We start from the raw sequence: 25,920 nt of genomic DNA on the forward strand, positions 1-25,920 counted from the left end.
TCCCTCTCCTTTGATGTTCTCACCTCTTCCCTGACAGTGTCAGGGCCATGGCTCAGTGGACAGCACTCTCACCTCTTCCCTGATAGTGTCAGGGCCATGGCTCAGTGGACAGCACTCTCACCTCCGAGTCTTCACTCACCAATTGGAAGGCAAACAGGCCCGATTGGATGATTTTTTTTTAAATTCATTTTTATGGAATGTGGGCGTCGCTGGCAAGGCCTGCATTTATTGCCCATCCCTAATTGCCCTTGAGAAGGTGTGGTGAGCCACCTTCTTGAACCGCTGCAGTCCACGTGGTGAAGGTACACTCACAGTACTGTTAGGGAGGTAGTTCCAGGATTTTGACCCAGCGACGATGAAGGATCGGCGATATACTTCTAAGTCAGGATGGTGTGTGACTTGGAGGGGAACTTGGAGGTGGCGGTGTTCCCATGTGCCTGCTGCCCTTGTCCTTCTAGGTGGAAGAGGTCGCGGGTTTGGGAGGTGCTGCCGAAGAAGCCTTGGTGAGTTGCTGCAGTGCATCTTGAAGATGGTACACGCTGCAGCCACGGTGCGCCAGTGGTGGAGGGAGTGGATGTTTAAGGTGGTGGATGGGGTGCCAATCAAGCGGGCTGATTTGTCCTGGATGGGGTCGAGCTTCTTGAGTATTGTTGGAGCTGCACTCATCCAGGCAAGTGGAGAGTATTTCATCACACTCCTGACTTGTGCCTTGTAGATGGTGGAGAGGCTTTGGGGAGTCAGGAGGTGAGACACTCATAGAAACATAGAAGATAGGAGCAGGAGTAGGCCATTTGGCCCCTCAAGCCTATTCCGCCATTTAATGAGATCATGGCTGATCATCCAAATTCAGTACCCTGTCCCTGCTTTCTCCCCATATCCCTTGATCCCTTTAGCCTTAAGAAATATATCTAACTCCTTCTTGAATATATTTAATGAATTGGCCTCAACTGCCTTCTGTGGTAGAGAATTCCACAGGTTCACCACTCTCTGGGTGAAGAAATTCCTCCTCATCTCAGTCCTAAATGCTTTACCCCTTATCCTTAGACTGTGACCCCTGGTTCTGGACTCCCCCGCCATCGGGAACATCCTTCCTGCATCTAGTCTGTCTAGTCCTATTAGAATTTTATAAGTGTCAATGAGATCCCCTCTCATTCTTCTAAACTCCAGCGAATATAAGCCCAATCGACCCAATCTCGCCTCATACGTCATTCCTGCCATCCCAGGTATCAGTCTGGTGCAGAAAACCCAGCCTCTGACCTGCTCTTGTTGACCTGTGTCAAACTGCCTTTTTCCCAAATCACCAATAGTTTTATAACTATTTTATAACTAATAAATAAAAGAAAAACGCTTTAAAAAAAATAACAATGTCCCCTATGATTTCACTCCTGGGTTTACTCGCTGCAGTGTCCTAGAGATTAATCTTTAATTCTTGGAGACTCCAGGACAATCCTGGGGGGTTGGAGGTGACCCTCGGCCAACCTGTTTTCGTCTTCCTTCTTACGTTTGTAGTGGGAATTTAAAAGTTTCCTCCAGCGGCTTCTTAAAAGGTTTTTTTTTAATTAGTTTTCATTTAAGGCTGAAAGCTCCTTTAAAAAGGGAACTCCCTTTCCATAAATAATAAAAAAAAGAATTAACAGAATAAGAGAAAAGGAGCCATTTTGATGGGACAGATGCTAAGATAGGACACGTTGGTAACTAGGCAACAAAACCACATAATGAACAAAACTGAGATTACGGATTCCATTCCAGGGAGTCATTTATTGGAATCTCTTTTTATTGGTTTCTCTATCAGTTAAATTAAATCCAGTCATCAAAAGTAATATATATATATAGATAAATATACAGTTAGACATGCCCATTGACAGGCCATCCCAAAGAATTTGCTAAATCACGGAATTGTGCCACATCTGATGTATATAGATTGCGTGAGAATTATCCACGGATCTGTGCCAATCCTGGATCTTGGCAAATTTCCTGGATTTCAGGGGCTATTTAAAATGCACATATTCAGCACCAGCTGAGACTTGGTTGAGAATCTCACCGCCAGCGGGTTGTCTGATGTGGAAAATCAAAACAATGTCTGACTGGCCCAGTCGGAGGCGCTCCTCCGGGGCTGGGGCTGAGGCACGCTTGTCGGGGCAAAGTAGCTGGAGCTTTCAGGGACACCGTCCCCCTCCTCCGTGTCCCGGGGAAAATGCTCGGTTACTGGTTCCGAAGCCGAAGGGAAAGGGTAGCTGAGACCTGACAGGACAGGCCTCTCTCGCACCTTTACTCCTCGGAGTGGTTAGGCATCAATAGGGTTGCGGCCGTGCCCTATTTTGCCCCATTTTCCAACCCAAAGCCTGGCGAGCTGCCCATTCGGAGGGATGCCCCCGAAACACACCACCCCCCCCCACCCCCTCACTCAGATCAGAGGAATGGACGAAAAAAAGATGGAACCTGGAAAAAGGTAAGTACCTTTTAGTTAAAGAAAGACTTGCATTTATATAGCAACTTTCACGACCACTGGACGTCTCAAAGTGCTTTACAGCCAATGAAGTACTTTTTGAAGTGTAGTCACTGTTGTAATGTAGGAAACACAGCAGACAATTTTCACATAGCAAGCTCCCACAAACAGCGATGTGATGATGACCAGAGAATCTGATTTTAGTGATTTTGATTGAGGGATAAATATTGGTTCCAAGACACCGGGGAGAACTCCCCTTGCTCTTCTTCAAAATGGTGCCATGGGATCTTTTACGTCCACCTGCGAGAGCAGACGGGGCCTCGGTTTAACGTCTCATCCAAAAGTTGGCACCTCTGATAGTACAGCACTCCCTCAGCACCGCACTGGAGTGTCAGCCTAGATTTTTGTGCTGAAGTTTCTGGGACTTGACTCCACAACCTCCTGACTCGAACCCACAACCTCACTGACTCAGACTCACAACCTCCATAGCCAAGGGTGCTACCAACTGAGTCACTGGACATCACCTGTGGACCCCCAAGGCCATTTGACTGCTAGTTTTATACAGCTGTCAGAAGGCTACATAGGCAGTGGCCATCGCTGCTACTGCTTTTTAAACATTTTTTTATTCATTTATGGGATCAGGGCATCGCTGGCAATTTATTGCCCATCCCTAGCTGCCCTTGAGAAGGTGGTGGTGAGCCGTCTTCTTGAACCGCTGCAGTCCGTGTGGTGAAGGTACTCCCACAGTGCTGTTAGGGAGGGAGTTCCAGGATTTTGACCCAGCGACGATGAAGGATCGGCGATATACTTTTAAGTCAGGATGGTGTGTGACTTGGAGGGGAACTTAGAGGTGGTGGTGTTCCCATGCGCCTGCTGCCCTCGTCCTTCTAGGTGGAAGAGGTCGCGGGTTTGGGAGGTGCTGCCGAAGAAGCCTTGGCGAGTTGCTGCAGTGCATCTTGTAGATGGTACACACTGCAGCCACGGTACGCTGGTGGTGGAGGGAGTGAATGTTTAAGGTGGTGGATGGGGTGCCAATCAAGCGGGCTGCTTTGTCCTGGATGGTGTCAAGCTTCTTGAGTGTTGTTGGAGTTGCACTCATCCAGGCAAGTGGAGAGTATTCCATCACACTCCTTACTTATGCCTTGTAGATGGTGGAAAGGCTTTGGGAAGTCAAGAGGTGAGACACTCGCTGCAGAAAACCTAGCCTCTGACCTGCTCTTGTTGCCACAGTATTTATGTGGCTCACCCAGTTAAGTTTCTGGTTAATGGTGACCCCCCAGGATGTTGATGGTGGGGGATTCGGCGATGGTAATGCCATTGAACGTCAAGGGAAGGTGGTTAGACTCTCGCTTGTTGGAGATAGTCATTGCCTGGCACTTGTGTGGCGTGAATGTTACCTGCCACTTATCAGCCCAAGCCTGAACGTCATCCAGGTCTTGTTGCATGCGGGCATGGACTGCTTCATTATCTGTGAAGTTGTGAATGGTGTTGAACACTGTGCAGTCATCAGCGAACATCCCCATTTCAGACCTTATGTTGGAGGGAAGGTCATTGATGAAGCAGCTGAGATGGTTGGGCCTAGGACACTGCCCTGAGGAACTCCTGCAGCGATGTCCTGGGGCTGTGATGATTCACCTTCAACCACCACAACCATCTTCCTTTGTGCTAGGTATGACTACAGCCAGTGGAGAGTTTTCCCCCCGATTCCCATTGACTTCAGTTTAACTAGGGCTCCTTGATGCCAGATTCAGTCAAATGCTGCTTTGATGTCAAGGGCAGTCACTCTCACCTCACCTCTGGAATTCAGCTCCTTTGTCCATGTTTGGACCAAGGTCAGGAGACAAGTGGTCTTGACAGAACCCAAACTGGGCATCAGTGAGCAGGTTATTGGTGAGTAAGTGCCGCTTGATAGCACTGTTGATGACACCTTCCATCGCTTTGCTGATGATTGAGAGTAGACTAATGGGGCGGTAACTGGCCAGGTTGGATTTGTCCTGCTTTTTGTGGACAGGACATACCTGGGCAGTTTTCCACATTGTCGGATAGATGCCAGTGTTGTAGCTGTACTTGAAAAGCTTGGCTAGAGGCGCAGCTAGTTCTGGAGCACACGTCTTCAGCACGATAGCCGGGATGTTGTTGGGGCCCATAGCCTTTGCTGTATCCAGTGCGCTCAGCCGTTTCTTGATATCACGTGGAGTGAATCAAATTGGCTGAAGACTGGCTTCTGTGATGGTGGGGACCTCGGGAGTAGGCCGATATGGATCATCCACTCGGTACTTCTGGCTGAAGTTGGTTGCAAATGCTTCAGCCTTGTCTATTGCACTCGTGCTGGGCTCCACCATCATTGAGGATGGTGATATTCTTGGAGCCTCCTTCTCCCGTTAGTTGTTTAATGGTCCACCACCATTCATGACTGGATGTGGCAGGACTGCAGAGCTTTGATCTGATCCGTTGATTGTGGGATCGCTTAGCCCTGTCTATAGCATGCTGTTTCCGCATTTTAGCATGCATGTAGTCCTGTGTTGCAGCTTCTCCAGGTTGGCACCTCACTTTTAGGTCTGCCTGGTGCTGCTCCTGGCATGCTCTTCTACACTCGTTGTTGAACCAGGGTTGGTCCCCTGGCTTGATGGTAATGGTAGAGTGAGGGATATTCTGGGCCATGAGGTTACAGATTGTGATGGAATATAATTCTGCTGCTGCCTCACAGCGCCTCATGGATGCCCAGTTTTGAGCTGCTAGATCTGTTCTGAATCTACCCCATTTATCACGGTGGTAGTGCCACACAACATGATGGAGGGTGTTCTCAGTGTGAAGACGGGACTTCGTCTCCACAATGACTGTGTGGTGGTCACTGCTGTCAATGCTGTCATGGACAGGTGCATCTGCGACAGGTAGATTGGTGAGAATGAGGTCAATTAGGTTTTTCCCTTTTGTTGGTTCACTCACCACCTGTCGCAGGCCCAGACTGGCAGCTATATCCTTCAGGACTCAGCTAGTAGTGGTGCTACCGAGCCACTCTTGGTGATGGACATTGAAGTCCCCCACCCAGAGTACATTCTGTGCCCTTGCTACTCTCAGTGCTTCTTCCAAGTGGTGTTCAACATGAAGGAGTACTGATTCATCAGCTGAGGGAGGGCGGTAGGTGGTAATCAGCAGGAGGTTTCCTTGCCATGCTTGACCTGAAGCCATGAGACTTCATGGGGTCCGGAGTCAATGTTGAGGACTCCCAGGGCCACTCCTTCCCGACTGTATACCACTGTGCCGCCACCCCTGGTGGGTCCGTCCCGACGGTGGGACAGGACATACTCAGGGATGGTGATGGAGGAGTTCGGGACATTGGCTGAAAGATATGATTCTGTGAGAATGACTATGTCAGGCTGTTGCTTGACTAGTCTGTGGGACAGCTCGCCCAATTTTGGCACAAGTCCCCAGATGTTGGTGAGGAGGACTTTGCAGGGTCGATTGGGCTGAGTGTGCCGTTGCCGTGTCCATAGCTCGGTGCCGAGGTTGATGCCGGGTGGTCAGTCCGGTTTCATTCTTATTATTTTGTTTCGTAGCAGTTTGTTACAACTGAGTGACTTGCTAAGCCATTTCAGAGGGCAGTTAAGAGTCAACCACATTGCAGTGGGTCTGGAGTCACATATAGGCCAGACCGGGTAAGGACGGCAGATTCCTTCCCTAAAGAACTTTAGTGAACCAGATGGGTTTTTATGACAATCCGCTAGTTTCATGGCCACCATTACCGATACTAGCTTTTTATTCCAGATTTATTTAATTAGCTGAATTTAAATTCCCCAGCTGCCATGGTGGGATTTGAACTCACGTCTCTGGATCATTAGTCCAGGCCTCTGGATTACTAGCCCAGTGACATTACCACTACGCTACCGTTCCTGGTCAAGGTCTGCACCACCGGTTGGATTTCCACCCCTGGTTTTTTTAGGGGCAGATGCTGCACCTGACTTGCTGAGTGTTTTTGTTTAACATTTTCTGTTTTTGTTCCAGGCTGTCGCTGGTTCTTCATCTCAACTTCTGTTCAATTAATGAGATTTCCCATTCGTACATCTGAGACCAAACGCTAGCAAAATTCCAGATGTTCATAGGTTAATGTGTGGGCATCTGGAGGATAATGTCCTTGTTACCAGTTGATAAAAGTATCTAACGAGCCAAAAAACTGGAGTGGCAAAAGTGAAGCTCAGCAACCCTACTATTAAATTACTGGCATGAGATGGTGTAAGGATACATCGGGACTAAACTTACTGAACCGTATTTAGCAACACATCAACCTTTAGGTTTGCTTTACTAATAAACATCAATTAAAGCCTTTCCCATTCACTGCCATTGTATAGGTTACCAATGGTCAAACCACTTCCCATTCTACCCTACTGCACAGAATTACAATGGATTAATCCCCTTCCCATTCACTCCCATTGTATAGAATCCCAATGGACCAAACCCATTCCCATTCCCCCCATTGTATAGAATCCCAATGGACCAAACCCATTCCCATTCCCCCCATTGTATAGAATCCCAATGGACCAAACCCATTCCCATTCCCCCATTGTATAGAATCCCAATGGACCAAACCCATTCCCATTCCCCCCATTGTATAGAATCCCAATGGACCAAACCCATTCCCATTCCCCCCATTGTATAGAATCCCAATGGACCAAACCCATTCCCATTCCCCCCATTGTATAGAATCCCAATGGACCAAACCCATTCCCATTCCCCCCATTGTATAGAATCCCAATGGACCAAACCCATTCCCATTCCCCCCATTGTATAGAATCCCAATGGACCAAACCCATTCCCATTCCCCCCATTGTATAGAATCCCAATGGACCAAACCCATTCCCATTCCCCCATTGTATAGAATCCCAATGGACCAAACACATTCCCATTCCCCCATTGTATAGAATCTCAATGGACCAAACCCATTCCCATTCCCCCCATTGTATAGAATCCCAATGGACCAAACCCATTCCCATTCCCCCCATTGTATAGAATCCCAATGGACCAAACCCATTCCCATTCCCCCCATTGTATAGAATCCCAATGGACCAAACACATTCCCATTCCCCCATTGTATAGAATCCCAATGGACCAAACCCATTCCCATTCCCCCCATTGTATAGAATCCCAATGGACCAAACCCATTCCCATTCCCCCCATTGTATAGAATCCCAATGGACCAAACCCATTCCCATTCCCCCCACTGTATAGAATTCTAATGGATCAAACCATTTCCCATTCAATCACTTTTTATGGAACTCCAATAGACTGAACACACGTCACAGTCACCCTCATTATATAAAATTCTAGTAAATCTAACCCTTTTCCATTAAATCCTATTCTACTGGATTCCAATAGGACAATTCCTATATCATTCACACCCACCACATAAAATTCACATAGACTAAACCACTTCACATTCACTGCCATTGTATAGAATTCCAATGGACCAAATCCATTTCCATTCACTGCCCGAACAATAGTCCCAATTCAAGTATTACATTTCGTCATGGATTGTGAGTCTGGATGGGTTGAATTTTAATAAGAGCTCGCTTACATATCAGAATTTACAGAGATAGCTATTAGTAACTGAGGCTCGTGATTTACACTAATGGAGCACAGGCTGGGAGCAGAGCGGAGTATTATAATCCTTTTCAGCAGGGCTTGAAAAACAATTCTAATTGGTGCATTATCAGGTTATTAGACTACACCCAATCATTATTTACCTGATTGAACTTGTTTCCAAATGAAAGTTAATCCATTACGTGCCTCATTTGTGGCTTTTGGTCTTAATATGGGTAGGCTACACCGGAATATAAAACTAGCATAGAGCACTACTTACAGACACTTACCTATATTGTACTAGGGAATTGCAGAGGAGCCACTGTTAATTTTGCCATGACAACATTTTCCAACCATTTCCCCTTTGAACCTGTCTCTCAGTTGCAACCTTTCTCGTCTCTCGGGTCAGTGCTTCTCTGAACCTCTCTCCCTTGCTTCTCCTAAACTGAAACTATCCCACCCGACACACCCACCCTCCTCCCTACAACTGGCACTGTGTTGAAATCAAGGCTAATCGCACCGTCTCCTGCTCTGACTCATTCTAGGCAGGACTTCAAAGCGCGAGACTCCTTCCTGCCCTCTGTCTTTCCTTCATCTTGCAATCAGAAAACAATTGAAACCCGAGCTTGACATCAGCTCACCACAACTTCTTCTCTTCTCTCCTCGTGTTCTCTTGGTGACCTCTTCAACTATTTGCCTTGGCCCTTCATCAAGGTTTCTCAATACCAAATTAAAAAATGTGGAGATGCAGCACATATTTTATCTCTTCCCTCTTCACTTTGTAAGATATTCTCCCAGCCCCTTTGACCCCCCCTGTGCTACGCATCGATGAAAAAGGGACGCGTTAAACCATTTTACAAGTCCCCATGAATGCGTTCCTGTCAACCTGACCACTCAAAAAAGTGCACAAAAGAAGGCTGAGGCAGGTTCCTTTTATGTCCATTTCTCGGGAGATTTGCCTGGGCTTACTGCCTCCTCCAGATGAGATTGTGAACTTGGTGTGTGGTAGGGTTGTCTGCCAAGTCCGAACCAGATGGGGGGTGGTGGGGCGGGGGGGTGGTGCAGAATAGGGTGAGGGTAGGGCAGAGGGTGAGATCACAGCTTGAGTTCTAATGTTTGATTTTCCAGCAATGAAAATTCATTGAGAAGCATTCATGACGTATGTCCCCGCATGGTAGAAGTTTTTGGATAAAAACAGTAACAACAAAATCAAACTTTTGCCCAGTTTTCATTCTAGAAAGTTCGAAAACTGGACAGAGGGCAGCCTCAGTCCCACGCTAATTTTCTCTTTCTTGTGCTTATTTATTCCTTGCCAACTGACTAAGGTCCTTCATCACCTGTGGGATGGGATGGAAAACGTACCTTCTATCTTGCAGCTGTGTCCCCTCCGGTAGATCTTTGTTTCCCAATCGCCTTCACACATCTTCTCAAAAAGCCTTTCACTTCCTGTAAGCAAAGCAATTTCTTTAAGGTTCTAAAAGAGAATCTCCTGAGCATCAATGATTTGGGTGACTGGGAGCATAATGACCTGCTGAGATGGTTTGCTACTTTGAACGCCAACAGCACTAAGGGGGCAACTTGAGCTCCTTACTGCTCTGGGGAAAGGTGAAAGAACTGTCTATTTGCACCCTGTGGGGGAAGGCACATTCAAAATACTTTAAAAAATATCTGGACTTAAATGTCTGGTGGACCAAGCCATGATCCTCAGCCTGAATGCCCCGGGGACACCAACAACCGCTGGTGTGCCCGCTGCCTGGAGGCCATGAATGCAGAGACTCCTGGATTCGAGTGTCATCGCCCTATCCCTGCCTCTCTTCCCACCACCCCTACAGCACTGGTCTCCTAAAGGGGGCAGGCGGTGGCTTCAGCCCTTACAGGAGTGAGGGCTTCCCCTACGTAAGGCCTGTCCAGTCCCGGTCTATCCGGCACAATCCCACCAAAGTTACGGCGGGAATGCGCCTGAAGGGCCATGGGTTTCCAACCCCATTTAGTTGGTATTTAAGAAGAAACATAAAAGATCAGCCATGATCTAACTGAATGGCTGAGCGGACTCGAGGGGCTGAATGGCCTCCTCCTGTTCCTATGCTCCTGAAAACAAAAGGATATTAAGTTAGTGGTGAGCAGGGTCACTGATTAAGTTAGATACTGTTTCTATTGCCTGGGATTCCAGGTTTTTCACCAGTGGTTTGGTCCTTCCATTTTGCAATGGTGGTGGAAAGCCAACAGCCTTGCCTATAATATAAAAATGGGTTGCTATTCTGTCTAATCAGGCCCACTGACTTATTGGGACCGAGTAAGTCACATTCTGTTTCATTTCATGGGATATCAGAGATCTTTTCCACCCAGTGTTTTGGGGAATTGCATTCTACAATTCTGTCCATTTTCCCATCAACACCAGAAACCTCTGGTATTGGTGACGATTTCTTTGCCGATGGTACGGCCTTTAACTATGGTCCTGACAGTCATACACACTTTTTAAAGGTTCTTGAGGGGTTTTGATAGAGTAGATAAGGAGAAACTGTTTCCACGGGCAGGAGGGTCGGTAACTAGAGGACACAGATTTAGAACGAGAGTAGAGATGAGGAGCGAGTTGATCTGGAACACGCTGCCTGAAAGGGCGGTGGAAGTAGATTCAATAGTAACTTTCAAAAGGGAATTCGATAAATACTCGAAGGGGAAAAACTTGCAGGGCTGTGGAGAAAGAGCAGGAAAGTGGGACTAAATGGATAGGTCTTTCACAGGCGCGATGGGCTGAATGGCCTTCTTCTGAGCTGTAAGACTCATCAAGTATAATACCGCGATATAAAAAGGACTGCTCTCCTCACAAGAAGGGCTGTGTGCCATAGAATTCTGTTTCTGAAGACAATTTAAGACTAGACTCCCAGTCGAGGGTCATGTAAGGATAAGGTTCCTGGCTGAGTTCCTGGAAACACAAGGGCTTCTTGTCAAGTACTCTATACACGGGCCAAAAAACAAAATAACATCTTGATGAAACTCTCTCCAACGCGTGTTGTGTTGGTAATCCTCTCTCCTGATTCTTTATTCATCTCAAGGTTATAATCCTGCACACCTGGAATTTGCTGCTGGCAAGTAGGACACAAAAACCTCCTCCAGCGATATTTTGCGAATAAAACTGACAAACCTAACAAGGAAAAAGAATTCCTTAAAAAGCCTTGGCACAGGGGGGAAGCACTCTCGCCTCTGAGGCAGACGGTTGAGGGTTCAAGCCTCACTCCAGGGACCTGAGCGCATAATCTAGGCTGAAACTCCCAGCGCCGCTACTGAGGGAGTGCTACACTGTCGCAGGTGCCGTCTTTCGGATGTGACGTTAAACCGAGACCCCGTTTAAAAGATCCCACGCCTCTATTTCGAAGAAGAGCAGGGGAGTTATTCCCCGGTGTCCTGGTCAACACTTATCCCTCAACCAACACCTAATACAGAGGATCTTGTCATTAGAAAGAAGAAAGGATGAGTTGCATTGGTTTACTCAGCCAAACCCTTCCCTCACCCGGCAGGGCTCAATTCATTTCAAATTATCGTCTAAACAAATCCCCAAAATCTCATGAAAAAAAGACTTGCATTTTTATAGCGCCTTTTGAAGTAAGAAAACTACCAGGCACTTGGTCTAAACGTTAAACAAAGCTTTAATCAACTGTTTTACAACATGGAGGTCTAGTTGTGTCCTTCACTAGTTCCTGTTAAGAATGTCCTGCGCAAGCTGGGCCCGTGCCCGAGTATTTATACTCTCCCTGTACAGCGCCACCCGTAGGCCGTTCAGTATTATTTCATAAGTCTTTCTTTCATGAATGACTGATTCATGTCACCTTTCATGACCACTGGACGTTCCAAAGCACTTTACAGCCAATAATGAAGTATTTTTGGAATGTAGTTACTGTTGCAATGTAGGAAACCCGGTAGCCAATTTGCGCACAGCAAAATCCCACAAACAGCAATGAGATAATAACCAGATAATCTGTTTTAGCGATGTTGATTGAGGGATAAATATTGGCCCAGGACAGCAGGGAGAACTCCCCTGCTCTTCTTCGAATCTTTTACGTCCACTTGAGATGGCAGACGGGGCCTCGGTTTAACGTCTCATCCGAAAGACGGCACCTCCAACAGTGCGGCACTCCCTCAGTACTGCACTGGAGTGTCAGCCTAGATTTTTGTGTTCAAGTCCCTGGAGTGGGACTGTGAATCTACAGGCCTTTCGACTTAGAGGCGAGAGTGCTGCCCACTGAGCCACGGCTGACACTGCCATGTTAGCACATTGATGTTTGTGGGAGTTCCCTAAATTACAACAGTGACTATACTTCCAAAAGAACTTCATTGGCTGTGAAGCGCTTTGGGACGCCGTGAAGATGAGCAAGGTATCAATTGCAAGTACTTTCTTAATTGCTCATTTACCTATTCCTTTCTCACTCCTAACAGGAGTTGTCCTGCACAATGGGTCTTCTTGATAAGAAAATAAAACAGCCCCGCTGCAGGAATTGCGAGCGTACTGGGAACTGCGAACTGCAGCTGCTGAAGAAACTGTTCCTGTCACCCAGTACAAATAGGCCGCTTATCTTACGGAACACAAAAACCAAATTTATAGGTGTGATAACAATCTGACCTTATCGTACAGGGGGACCCCATTTACGGCTGTGTTTTTTGGGGCAGGGGGTGTGGAAGGGGTGTTAACGTTACAACGACAAATGATTGTAAAATCTGTTTCCCTTGATACTCAATTGGTAAGTCGTTGCCAAGTATGGAACTGAGGGATACAGGGCAGGAAGATCTCAAGTTACCTCCAGATGTGACCATTCCAATCCTCTCCTGGCCTCTCACCTTACACTCTCCGTAAACCTGAGCTCATCCAGAACTCTGCTGCCCGTGTCCTAACTCGCACCAAGTCCCGTTCACCCATCACCCCTGTGCTTGCTGATTTACATTGGCTCCCGATCCGGCACCGCCTCGATTATAAAATTCTCATCCTTCTTTTCAAACCCCTCCAAGGCCTCATACCTCCCTACCTCTGTAACCTCCTCCACCCCTACAACCCTCCGAAATCTCTGCGTTCCTCCAATTCTGGCCTCTTGCGCATCCCCGATTTTCTTCGATCAACCATTGGTGGCCGTGCCTTCTGTTGCCTGGGCCCTAAGCTCTGGAATTCCCTCCCTAAACCTCTTCGCCTCTCTCCTCCTTTAAGAAGCTCCTTAAAACTTACCCTTTTGACCAAGATTTTGGTCACATAATATCTCTGTTTGTGGCTCAGTGTCAAATTCTGTCTGATAATCGCTCCTGTGAAGCACCTTGGGACGTTTTACTATGTTAAAGGCAATGTATAAATTTGTTGTTGTTCAGTATCAGGCCAGTATTGGGTTAGCAGTTCTTCAGACCGGGGGCTGGTAGGGACACTGCAATCAGGAGGAAACCAAGTACGAGGGGACATAAGTTAGAGCTAGGACAATCTGGAGCAAAATCAGGAAGCACTTTTCACACAAAGGGTAGTAGAAATCTGGAACTCTCTCCCCCAAAGTGTTGTGGGTGCTGGGGGAGGATGGAGCTTTCAAGACGGAGATATTTTTGTTAGGTAAGGGCATTGAGGGATATGGAGCTTAGACGGAAAAATGGGATTGGGGTGCAGATCAACCTGGATCTAATTGAATGGCAGAGCAGGCTCGAGGGGCTGAATGGCCTACTCCTGTTCCTATGTTCCCACAATTGGCTTCAGTGGCCCAGCCCTGCCAAGGCGGGGGGGGGGGGGTGCGGTTAATATCAGCCAGGCTTTCTGCTCCAAATCATTGCACTGGGATCCGTGCTGGAAAGTTTTTATCGCTCTGGGCGTCAGGTGAGGCTGTGCTGGTCCCCATGATTGAACTTTCTGGGCCACCGAGGTCAGATGCTGGAGGGATTCCGCACCCATGGAACTGAAGCCAAGGACACTTTGAGGAGGAGAGAGTTTGAGATTAGAAGATGTGCAATATATCATTCAGAGGGGCCACTGTTAACTTCCAGGTGATCTGTTAACTTTACAGAGTCTTTGCTTAAGTGAAGAAGACTGTAGCAAAAAGTTCTGCTTCTCAATAACTTGCCGATTCTGGGCCTATTAAGTATCACATGCGGAGTACGGTGCACCGCTCTGGTCTCCATATTATAAAAAGGATATCGAGGCACTGGAGAAGGTGCAAAAAAAGATTTACAAGGATGATACCAGAACTGAGAGGTTATGACTATCAGGAAAGGTTGAACAGACTGGGACTCTCTAGAAAAGAGGGTGACCTGTTAAAGGTCTTTAAAATAATGAAAGGATTCGATAGAGTAGACATAGAGATGTTTCCACTTGTGATGGAATCAAAACTAGAGGCCATAAATATAAGATAGTCACTAATAAATCCAATAAGGGATTCAGGAGAAACTTCTTTACCCAGAGAGTGGTGAGAATGTGGAACTTGCTGCCACAGGGAGTGGTTGAGGTGAATAGTATCGATACATTTAAGAGGAAGCTGGATAAACACATGAGGGAGAAAGGAATAGAAGGATATGTTGATGGGGTTTGATGAAGAGGGGTGGGAGGAGGCTCGTGTGGAGCATAAACACCGGCATGGGCCTGTTGGGCCGAATGGCCTGTTTCTGTGCTGTAGACTTGACGTCATTCTATTTTGGCTCCATGTTCCCAGCTTGTGCAGATGTAACATCGAAGAGCCTGAGCTGCTGGGCACGGCTGTGGCACTGAGTTAGCAGTCCCCAACCCACCACTCTCATGCCAGGAACGCCAGCGTTAACCAACCAACTTATCCATCTCATTGCCCCTACCGAGCAAACCTCAACTCAAAGAAACCATTGTCTCATTCACTAAATCTGAGCCGCCCTGCTCCTGGCCGCTCTCTCTCTCGCTAGCTAGTTCAAAATCAAACAACAAAGCACAGTCTCAAAAGCCGACCTACGACAGCACACCAGCTATGAAGACACATTTCAATAGCTCGTGCTCCAACATCTCTGCTCCTACTCGAGCAGAAAGAGCGAAACACAGGAGGTGGCTCCTTGCACAGTACTGAGCCATTGAGATCAGTCGGAGCAGTGTGTACCGTCTGCAGGATGAAGTGCAGCACCTCCCAAACCCGCAACCTCTTCCACCTAGAAGGACAAGGGCAGCAGTCGCATGGGAACACCACCACCTCCAAGTTCCCCCCAAGTCACACATCATCCTGACTTAGAAGTATATCGCCGATCCTTTATCGTCGCTGGGTCAAAATCCTGGAACTCCCTCCCTAACAGCACTGTGGGAGTACCTTCACCACACGGACTGCAGCGGTTCAAGAAGGCGGCTCACCACCACCTTCTCGAGGGCAACTAGGGATGGGCAATAAATGCTGGCCTTGCCAGCGACGCCCACATCCCAAGAATGAATATAAAAAAGGGCCCAGGCTCAATCCCCAGTCTGTGCTGAGTGAGCTGATCTCAGTTAATACAGGAGTTGTGGGTGTTGCAATTGGCTTCAGCAGACTGGGCTAGCAGAAGGGGAAAAAAAACAGCCAGTGCTCCTAAGTGCTTCCCAACCAATGATGTACTTTTTGAAGTTTGGTCATTGTTGTAATGTAGGAAACGCGGCAGTCAATTTGCGCACAGCAAGCTCCCACAAACAGCAATGTGATCATGACCAGATAATCTGTTATTTAGGTGCTGGTTCAGGGATAAATATTGGCCCAGAACGCTGGGGAGAACTCCCCTGCTCTTTTTTGAAATAGGGTTGTGGAATCTTTTACATCCACCCAAGAGGGCAGACAGGGGCCTCGGTTTAAAGTCTCATCCGAAAGACGTGCCGACAGTGCTGCCCTCCCTCGGTACTGCACTGGGAGTGTCAGCCGGGATTACGTGCTCAAGTCCCATGGAGTGGGACTTGAACCCTCGACCCACTAACTCAGAGGCGAGAGTGCTGCTCACAGAGCCACAGCTGACTCAAAGGTGGCGGGGTGAAAATTGGAGCAGAAAGAGGAAACAAACGATCCAGACAGTCGTTGCTTCGACTGGACAGATAGGCCTTTATTACAAGAGGACTTGAGTATAAGAGAAAAGACGCCTTACTGCAATTATACAGGGCCCTGGTGAGACCACGCCTGGAGTATTGTGTACAGTTTTGGTCTCCTTACCTAAGGAAGGATATACTTGTCATAGAGGGAGTGCAACAAAGGTTCACCAGACTGATTCCTGGGATGGGGGGATTGTCCTATGAGGTGAGATTGAGTAGACTAGGCCTATATTCTACGGCGTTTAGAAGAATGAGAGGTGATCTCATTGAGAAATACAAAATTCTTACAGGGCTTGACAGGGTAGATACAGAGAGGATGTTTCTCCTGGCTGGGGAGTCTAGAACCAGGGGTCACAGTCTCAGAATAAGGGGTCGGCCATTTAGGACTGAGATGAGGAGAAATTTCTTCACTCAGAGGGTGGTGAATCTTTGGAATTCCCTGCCCCAGAGGGCTGTGGAGGCTCAGTCATTGAGTATATTCAAGACAGAGATCGATAGATTTTTGGATATTAAGGGAATCAAGGGATATGGGGATAGTGCAGGAAAGTGGAGTTGAGGTCGATGATCAGCCATGATCTCATTGAATGGCGGAGCAGGCTCGAAGGGCCGAATGGCCGACTCCTGCTCCTATTTCTTAAGTTCTTATGTCATGCTTCATATGCTGTTCAAACATGTAAAATGTGGAATGGAGTTCCTAAACTAAACCGCGCTTTTTAAAGAACTGAATAAAACATTATTGTTTTAAAAAATGAAAGATTTATGATTCTTGTCATTGAAGGCTCTGTAAAACACTGCCTTCCCCCGACTCGGTGGATCACTGCTGATTGAAGCGGATAATGTTGAGTGTAAGGCAAAGGTTTCAGGTTTTTGCAGCGCGCTGCCTCTGTGGAAGTTGACTTTGGAAAAGTGCCACATTCGGTTGCTGGGGCCTCATTGCCGATTCTCAGTACCCTGGAGCGCTGACTGCAAATGTGACCTGACACACTAAATACACTGGAGAGCACGAGGACGAGGCACCGGGTCCTCCTTAACAATTCTCCCTCTCACTGGTCTCCGAGTCCACGTTTTTACAAACCTTCGCTTGCTTGGGGTCGGCGAGGAGTAATGCGGCGGGGGTCTCGGGAGGGAGAGGGGGTGTCGTGAGACACGCACTGCTCCACGTTTGAGATGCCCTTGAGAGTGTGTGTGTGTCGGAGAGGAAGCGGGGTGGGGGGAAGAGGGGGGGACAATCTAGCTGACTCTAATCCGCCCCACACACACACACACACTCCCCTGCCCCTCAATCGCCCCGCTTTTCTCAAGACTTTGCAGCAAGTTCCGCACATGCACCATCGCCTGTGATTTCCCCCGCCAGAGTAAACTCAATTAAGTGCAACGCATGTTAAACAGCCATCCGCGTCGGCCGATTGTTCTGTGGGGAATGAGCGGGGGTAAATTAAAAATGTTAAAAATCCCAGGATTCAAAAGCGAGTTAATGGACAAAATCACGACAGATTGAGCTGCGGCTAAAAATAGCAACGCTATCAACGAGGCACATTTAATTGGCTTTTCATCGGGAGCAGATGCAATATCCGTGAGCTTACCTCACCGTAGATGTCTGGCTGCTGATATACCAGAGACTTGGCCAGTCTTTAAACCTATCGGTAGTCCTGCGATCGAAACATGGAGGAACCTCTCCGTTCCTCACCGTTTGTTTCTCTCTATTTAAAGTGCCGAGACCACAGATTGTACCGTATGCTATATTAACATGAGGCGTCAATTTTCAGAGGGTGGGTGGGGGGTGGTGGTGGGGGTGGAAATCATAATAAAATAGATAAGGGCAGTCAGCCACCAAACTCAGATCGAACATCTCCAGATCAGAACAGTCAGGAAAAGCCCCTCTTTGTAAAAATTGTCAAACGCAAGGGGAAAAAAAAAAGAAAATTGACGTTCTAGGGTTGGGAGAGTAAAAGCAGGGTTTTTGTTCTTTTAAACTCGAGAGAGAGAGAGCAGGGTGCGGTCAGATCTTGGCTGTCCTCTTCCTCACTCTCCCCCTCCCCTCCCCAAAAAAAAACAAAGGGGGAGGGGGCCTGGGCTACGTTACTACCTAAATACTCGCAGAACCTGGGAACTGAGCCAAGGCTATGACTTACTCCAACCCAGCTGCCAATCTATCACTCGCCTGCAGTGCAAGACCAAACAGCGGCAAGTATTCCCTGCTGAGATAGCGCCTGGAACATCAGACCCTCGCTTGCCAGCCCCCTCGCTCCTCAGGCCCCTCGCTCCTCAGCCCCCTCGCTCCTCAGCCCCCTCGCTCCTCAGGCCCCTCGCTCCTCAGCCCCCTCGCTTCTCAGGCCCCTCACTCCTCAGGCCCCCTCGCTCCTCAGCCCCCTCGCTCCTCAGGCCCCCTCGCTCCTCAGGCCCCTCGCTCCTCAGCCCCCTCGCTCCTCAGGCCCCCTCGCTCCTCAGGCCCCTCGCTCCTCAGCCCCCTCGCTCCTCAGCCCCCTCGCTCCTCAGGCCCCTCGCTCCTCAGGCCCCCTCGCTCCTCAGCCCCCTCGCTCCTCAGGCCCCCTGCTCCTCAGCCCCCTCGCTCCTCAGGCCCCTCGCTCCTCAGGCCCCCTCGCTCCTCAGCCCCCTCGCTCCTCAGCCCCCTCGCTCCTCAGGCCCCCTCGCTCCTCAGGCCCCCTCGCTCCTCAGGCCCCCTCGCTCCTCAGGCCCCCTCGCTCCTCAGCCCCCTCGCTCCTCAGGCCCCCTCGCTCCTCAGGCCCCCTCGCTCCTCAGCCCCCCTCGCTCCTCAGCCCCCTCGCTCCTCAGGCCCCTTCGCTCCTCAGGCCCCTTGCTCCTCAGGCCCCTCGCTCCTCAGGCCCCTCGCTCCTCAGGCCCCTCGCTCCTCACCCCCCTCGCTCCTCAGCCCCCTCGCTCCTCAGGCCCCTCGCTCCTCAGGCCCCTCGCTCCTCAGGCCCCCTCGCTCCTCAGGCCTCTCACTCCTCAGGCCCCTCGCTCCTCAGGCTCCTCACTCCTCAGGCTCCTCGCTCCTCAGCCCCCTCGCTCCTCACCCCCCTCGCTCCTCAGCCCCCTCGCTCCTCAGGCCCCCTCGCTCCTCAGGCCCCTCGCTCCTCAGGCCCCTCGCAATGCTCACTGCGTGCATTTTTAAAATTTGTTCAAGGGATGTTGGCATGGCCGGCAAGGCCAGCATTTATTGCCCGTCCCTAATTGCCCTCGAGAAGGTGGTGGTGAGCTGCCTTCTTGAACTGAGTGGCTTGCTGGGCCATTTCAGAGGAGCAGTTGAGGGTCAACGACATTGCTGTGGGTCTGGAGTCACATATAGGCCAGACCGGGTAAAGGCGGCAGATTGCCTTCCCTGAAGGACATTAGTGAACCAGATGGGTTTTTATGACAATCCAGTAGTTTCATGGTCACCATTACTGATACTAGCTTTTTATTCCAGATTTTTATTTAATTAAATGAATTTAAATTCCCCAACTGCCGTGGTAAGCTTATGAACTCACGTCTCCAGATCATTAGTCCAGGCCTCTGGATTACTAGTCCAGTAACAGAACCACTATGATACCATACCGTACCCCTGCGTGCTATAAGCGTAAAAGGAGAGGGGATGGACTGGGTTGGGGTGTGATGGTGGGACGGGGAGGGGGGGTGGGGGAGGACCTTTGGGGCATGAAAAGGAACCATGATAGGCTTTTGCTAGGACCTTATCACATCAAATACTTTACTGTTCACAATCCAAGGCCTGTGCTGAAACCTCCTGCTCAACCCACTTCTCTGAAAGAATGCAATGCTGTAAAATTGGTTATTTTTCCAGTTCCCCTCTCCATTCACACCCGAAAAGCATGTTGGATACCGTTAAAGGGAAGCTAGCTAAACACACGAGGGAGAAAGGAATAGCGATATGTTGATGGGGTGAGATGTAGAGGGGTGGGAGGAGGCTAAACACGTGGAGCAGAAACACCGGCACAGACCTATTGGGCCGAATGGCCTGTTTCTGTGCTGTAAATACTCGGTAATTCCACGTAATTATAAAAGGATTTGCTGGGGTAAGCATAGAGAAGAAGTGGGAGAGACCAAACCTAGGGGCCATAAATATAAGTTAGTCACTAATATATCCAATTGGGAATTCACTCTTTACCCAGAGTGGTTCGAATGTGGAACAGGGAGCGGTTGAGGTGAATAGCATTGGTGCATTTAACGGGAAGATAGATAAGCACATGAAGGAGAAAGGAATAGAAGGATATGCTGATAAGGTGAGAGGAAGCGGGGTGGAAGGAGACTTGTGTAGGGCATAAATACCGGCACGGACCAGTTGGGCCGAATGGCCTGTTTCTGTGCTGTACATTCTATGCAATTTTATGTAATTCTACATACTGGAGGACCTTTGGCATCTACACAACACAAATCAGCGTCTTCATGGAGATGAAAGAAAAGGGATCTAAAAAGAAGAATAAACTAGCTGGCTTCACGCTTTCCACAGGCTGCATACGTAATCTCCCAAAGCAATTTTCTACATAAATGCTCTCTAAGCCCCAAAGCTAATCAAGCAAAACTCCACGATGTTCACCCATCCTCACATCTCTATTAAACCCTGGTAGACTTGCCACCTGTCCACTTCTTTTGAGCTGGCTCCATTTCTTGTCACCACAGAAGGTCTTATGTTTCCTTTTCCATTTAGAATATAAACCAAGCACCGAATGCCCTTGTTTTCTGGGTTTTATCCCGTATTTCTCTGATGGGTGGGATGTGACAAGTGGTGTTCCACAGAGATCTGTACCGGGACCTCTACTTTTCACCATATATTAATGGCTTGGATGAAGGAATAGAGAGTTGTATCTCCAAGTTTGGAAAGTTACAGTAAGTTAGGATCCACGTTAAGTTGTATAAATCAGAACAAAAGTTACAAAAGGACATAGATTATGGGAGTGGGCAAAACTATGGCAGATGGAGTTCAATGTGGGGAAGTGTGAGGGTCATTCACTTTGGATCCGAGAAAGACAGATCGGAATATTTTCTTAATGGTGAGAGATGAGGCGCTGTAGAGGAGGAAAGAGATTTAGGTGTCTATGTACAGAATCACGAAAGTCTGGTGCACAGGTACAAAAAGTAATCAAAAAGGCTAATGGAATGTTGACCTTTATTTCGAGGAGACTGGAATTCAAAAGTGAGGAAATGATCTTTCAGTTGTACAGAGCTGTGTTCAGACCCCATCTGAAGTCCTGTGTTTAGTTTCTGGGCACCTAACCACAGGGAGGATATACTGGCCTTGGAGATAGCTTAGCCCAGAATGATATCGGGACTTAGGTGTTAGCCGTGGCTCCGTGGGCAGCACTCTCACCTCTGAGTCAGACGATCGTGGGCTCAAGTCCACGCCAGAGACTTGAGCAAACCATCTAGGCTAGCACAACAGCAAAATACTGCGGATGCTGGAAATCTGAAATAACAACAGGAAATGCTGGAAACTCTCGGCAGACCAGGCAGCATCCGTGGAGAGAGAAACAGAGTTCACGTTTCAGGTCTGTGACCCTTCGTGTAGTACAGTATTGAGGGAGCGCTGCACTGTCAGAGGTGCCATCTTTCGGATAAGACATTAAACCGAGGGCCCGTCTTTCCTCTCAGATAGACATAAAAGATCCCACGGCCACTATTTTGAAGAAGAGCAGGGGAGTTCTCCCCGGTGTCCTGGGCCAATATTTATCCCTCAACCAACATCACTAAAAACAGATTATCTGGTCATGATCACATTGCTGTTTGTGGGAGCTTGCTGTGCGCAAATTGGCTGCCGTGTTTCCCACATTACAACAGTGACCACACTCCAAAAGTACTTCATTGGGTGTAAAACGCTTTGGGATATCCTGGGGCGCTATAGAAATGCAAGTCTTCCTTTCCTTTTAAAGGGTTAAATTATGAGGGCAGGTTGCATAAACGTGGCTTGTATTCCCTTGAGTTTAGAAGATTGAGGGTTGATAGAAGAGGGAGCCAGGCTGAGAGGACTGAGATGTGTGGAATGGTTAAAAAAGATCTGGACACTTCAGCCTTGAAAGAAGGTGAATGAGAGGGGTATTTATAGAGGTAGACAAGATGGAATGGAAAGATTATCAGGGCAACAAGACAGAGGTGCAAACTGGTAAAAGGCAAGTTCAGGACTGATGCCAGGAGCGGTTCTTCACAAAGTTGTGATCAATGTCTACAACCAGTTCTGGGTAGGGAAGTGGAGGGAGAAACTCTGGAGTCATTCGGGGGCAGTTCACTGCTGTGATAGAGGCTCAAAGGTTTCTATGGAAGGATGAGGTAGATGGGCTGAATAACAGAAAAGACAGGCGAGAGCTCCAAAACCTGCCGAATATCACAGTTTGATCACCCGGTGTTTTATGAATAAATCTTTATCTCTATACTATGGACCGAACTACAAACTACAAAAGGAATCACTCAGGGTATCAGCTGGCATCTGGCCCAAAACATACAGGGCAGGATTTTCATTGGGCCATGGAGTCGGGATTGGAGGCGTGCGGGGGGTTAAAATCCCAAAATCAGGGGTCCCGACCCCATCCCGCACCCAAACCCGCCTCCATGCCAGTTTCAAAGGAGGCGGGTACCCGCCCCGCACTGGGACCCGCCTACCCGAGGCGGGAAGGGATTAGTGCCAATTAACTGCCTGTTAACAGGCAGTTTTTAGCCCAATCCCAATTTTTAAGGTTGAAGTGTGGGATTCCTGACGGCCCAACTCCTCTAACTTGACGTGGTTTGAAGGACTTGGAGGGGTCGAGATGTCGGTGTTCAGGTGAGTGATGTGTGCATGAGTGCAAAGGTAAGCGTGTTTGGTGTGTCTAAAGTGATTAAAGAAGTTTAAATGACCTTTTCTTACCTTTTCAGCCTTCCTTCCTTTAGGTCTCGGGAGTCTCTCATCTCACCGGCACAGAAAGCAGAATGGCTGCGAAATGTCAAAAGTGACAGCCTTCAGCTTTCTGTGCAGGAGAGATTTCTAACTGAGTCTGTGGAGAAGGACTCAGGTTAGAACTCAGACTGTCAGTGTTTGACAGCTTCAAACAGCTGTGAAACGCTGATATTTCATCTGCCAAAAGCTCTTGACAGATGAAATTTCAGTCTGTGATGTCACCTGTTGCCGGGTGGCCCTTAATTGGCCTGTTGAGCTCGCTGGGCGGGCTCAACAAGGTCAATCAAGTTAAGATCGCGTGGATTGGCCGCATCTCGATGGAGGCGGGACTACAACCCCAAAAGTTGTAGTCCCGCCTCCTTCCCGACTCCTGAATGAAAATCCTGCCCTATATAGAGTCAGTATCACCGAATGTGATGTTCTAACAAAATTCTTTCCCACACCACTTCGAAATAGCCCAGTAAGCTGAATGAAAAGGAACAAATTAAACAGATACACCCCAAAGAGAAATCTAGTAAAGCCTTCCCCCAGCATAGCTCATCCAATTCTCTTACCCAGAAAAAGGGGTTTGGGTCCTGGACAATTTTTCAGAAGGGAGTCTCCTTCACCCCACCCCACCCCACCCCCCCACAAACCATTGGAAGATCTTCATGCTTCAGCTCAGTATGGACTTTATCCGCCTGTTCAGCTGGACATTAAAGATTCCATGCCACCATTCAAAGAGCAGGGATTTCTCACGGTGCCATAGGAATCGCTAGACCAAAAAAAGACCCAGTGCCATCTCGTTCCCCTTCTACCATTCTGGTAGTCACCTGTTATAACATCAATGGAGTTGTTGACCAACCACAGCAATCAATCTCCATCAATGAGTCTACAGCAGACCCAGACATGAGGCGAGGAAACCCCCTGTGGTGGAGATCTTGGGGAACCATCGCTCCAAAGTCACCTGTTTCCTCCCAAGCACGCTACACCTACCGCACATCATGTCTCAATTTACGCAAACACTGGGCAACGTTTGTCCCTCACCCAACTCCGTCAAAAAAAACACAGATAAATTGCTTCAACTGCTGGCAAGGAATAGTTGCTGCTTTGCTCTACATGCTCCAAGGATCCTTCCCATTCTCATACCTTCCCAAATTTGGTGGCGAGAGTCTCACCTTCTCCACATCACAGTCTCTCAAGGACTGCCTTGGCCCAGTGAAAGTACACAGGTGGCTTCTGTGAGCGTCATTCTGGGGCAGATGGGGCCTCGGTTTAACGTCTCATCTGAAAGAAGGAATCTTAATCTTCACCAATCAGAATTAATGAAGGGCTGATGACAACCCAAAAGCTTCTTCACCTAAAGCGATCCCTGAATCCCTAAAAATTTGGAAAGAGCCTCATGACACTGATTCTTGGTTGTATCTTCTTCACCTTCACAGGATTTTCATCAGGTTGGAATGTCTGCGGTGGTGATGGATTATCTGAGAAAATACCAAATCTCAAGAGGATCACAGCATCCATTTCAAACGTAGGTGGGAAATAGGGTAGTACAATGCACCTCACATTAGCAGGGTTTGCCATTTCCTTGATTGGAAGTGTATTCACCTTGACGGTTTCTACTGAATCCCTACCTTGTTTCGGTCATGCAGTAACAAGTGTTGCCCAGTGGGTGGCGATGTTGCCCTTGTGAACTCCATTGTGAATAGCTCAGTGCAAATAAAAACATAAGAAATAGGAGCAGGAGTCGGCCATTCGGCCCCTCGAGCCTGCTCCGCCATTCAATAAGATCATGGCTGATCTTCGACCTCAACTCCACTTTCCCTCCTAATCTCCATATCCCTTGATTTCCCTAGAGTCCAAAAATCTATTGATCTCAGCCTTGAATATACTCAGAGACCCAGCATTCACAGCCCTCTGGGGCAGAGAATTACAAAGATTCACAACCCTCTGAGAGAAGAAATTCCTCCTCCTCTCAGTCTTAAATGCCGACCCCATATCCTGAGACTGTGACCCCTAGTTCTAGACACTCCAGCCAGGGGAAACAACCTCTCAGCGTCTACCCTGTCAATCCCCTTCAGAATCTTGTATGTTTCAATGAGATCACCTCTCATTCTTCTAAACTCCAGAGAGTATCGGCCCATTCTACACAATCTCATCATAGGACAGCCCTCTTATCCCAGGAATCAATCTAGTGAATCTTTGTTGCACCGCCTCCAAGGCAAGTATATCCTTCCTCAGATAAGGAAACCAAAACTGTGCACAGTACTCCAGGTGTGGTCTCACCAAGGCGCTGTAGATTTGTAGCAAGACTTCCTTACTCTTGTACTCCAACCCCCTTGCAATAAAGGCCAACATGCCATTTGCCTTCCTTATTGCTTTGTTGTACCTGCATGCTAGCTTTCTGTGTTTCTTGCACGAGGACACCCTCTGAATCTCTCTGAACACCAATCTTTTGCACTGTGTCGTAAGTGTGATGAGCTGCAGTGCACAACTGTGGGCAGGGAGAGTTTCTGATCTCAGCCATCCCGCCGTACATCAGCAGTAAACACAACTGTGGGCAGGGAGAGTTTCTGATCTCAGCCATCCCGCCGTACATCAGCAGTAAACAAAGACCCACACGGTTCCCCAAAGGGATGAAGATACAACAATTGGAGAAAGAAAATGACTTGCATTTATATATCATCGTGTCAGTGCGGTGAGTCATGGAGTATTTTGGATCGCGTTGTTTTGTGCGTAAACATGGCAGCCACTTTTTGTTAGCAATGTCCCACAAGTATCTGAGATGATTGAGTTTTTTTGGTGGTGTTGGTTGAGAGAGAAATGTTGGCCAAGACACAGAGAATTCCCTGCTCTTCAGATAGTAGCATGAAATCCGTAATTACCACCTGAACAGGCAGGAAAGGGCAACAACTCCAGCTCTTCGAGTACTGCACTGAAATGCTCATGTCCTGGAGTGGGGATTGACTTCAGTGCTTCAGGGGTCAAGGAGCAAGAGCATTGTCACTGAGCCACTCTGGAGAGATTCAT

At 48.3% G+C, this 25,920-nt stretch overlaps 1 long non-coding RNA gene across 12 annotated transcripts in view; it reads right to left on the minus strand.

Moving 5' to 3' along the window:
* Positions 1 to 25,920, minus strand: part of LOC147107890 (uncharacterized) — a 420,818-nt gene that overhangs the window by 79,128 nt on the left and 315,770 nt on the right. For 11 of the 12 annotated variants that reach the window (XR_015080907.1, XR_015080906.1, XR_015080908.1 and 8 more), the window contains one exon: positions 9,383 to 9,466. This is a non-coding gene — a long non-coding RNA (uncharacterized LOC147107890). Of the gene's footprint in view, positions 1 to 9,382; positions 9,467 to 17,614; positions 18,077 to 25,920 lie in introns of those variants that run through there. The other variant, XR_015080903.1, reaches the window with a different exon arrangement.

The sequence above is a fragment of the Somniosus microcephalus genome, chromosome 14, assembly GCF_052327205.1.
Source record: "Somniosus microcephalus isolate GS21.2 chromosome 14, FLI_Smic_1.0, whole genome shotgun sequence".
NCBI lineage: Eukaryota > Metazoa > Chordata > Chondrichthyes > Squaliformes > Somniosidae > Somniosus > Somniosus microcephalus.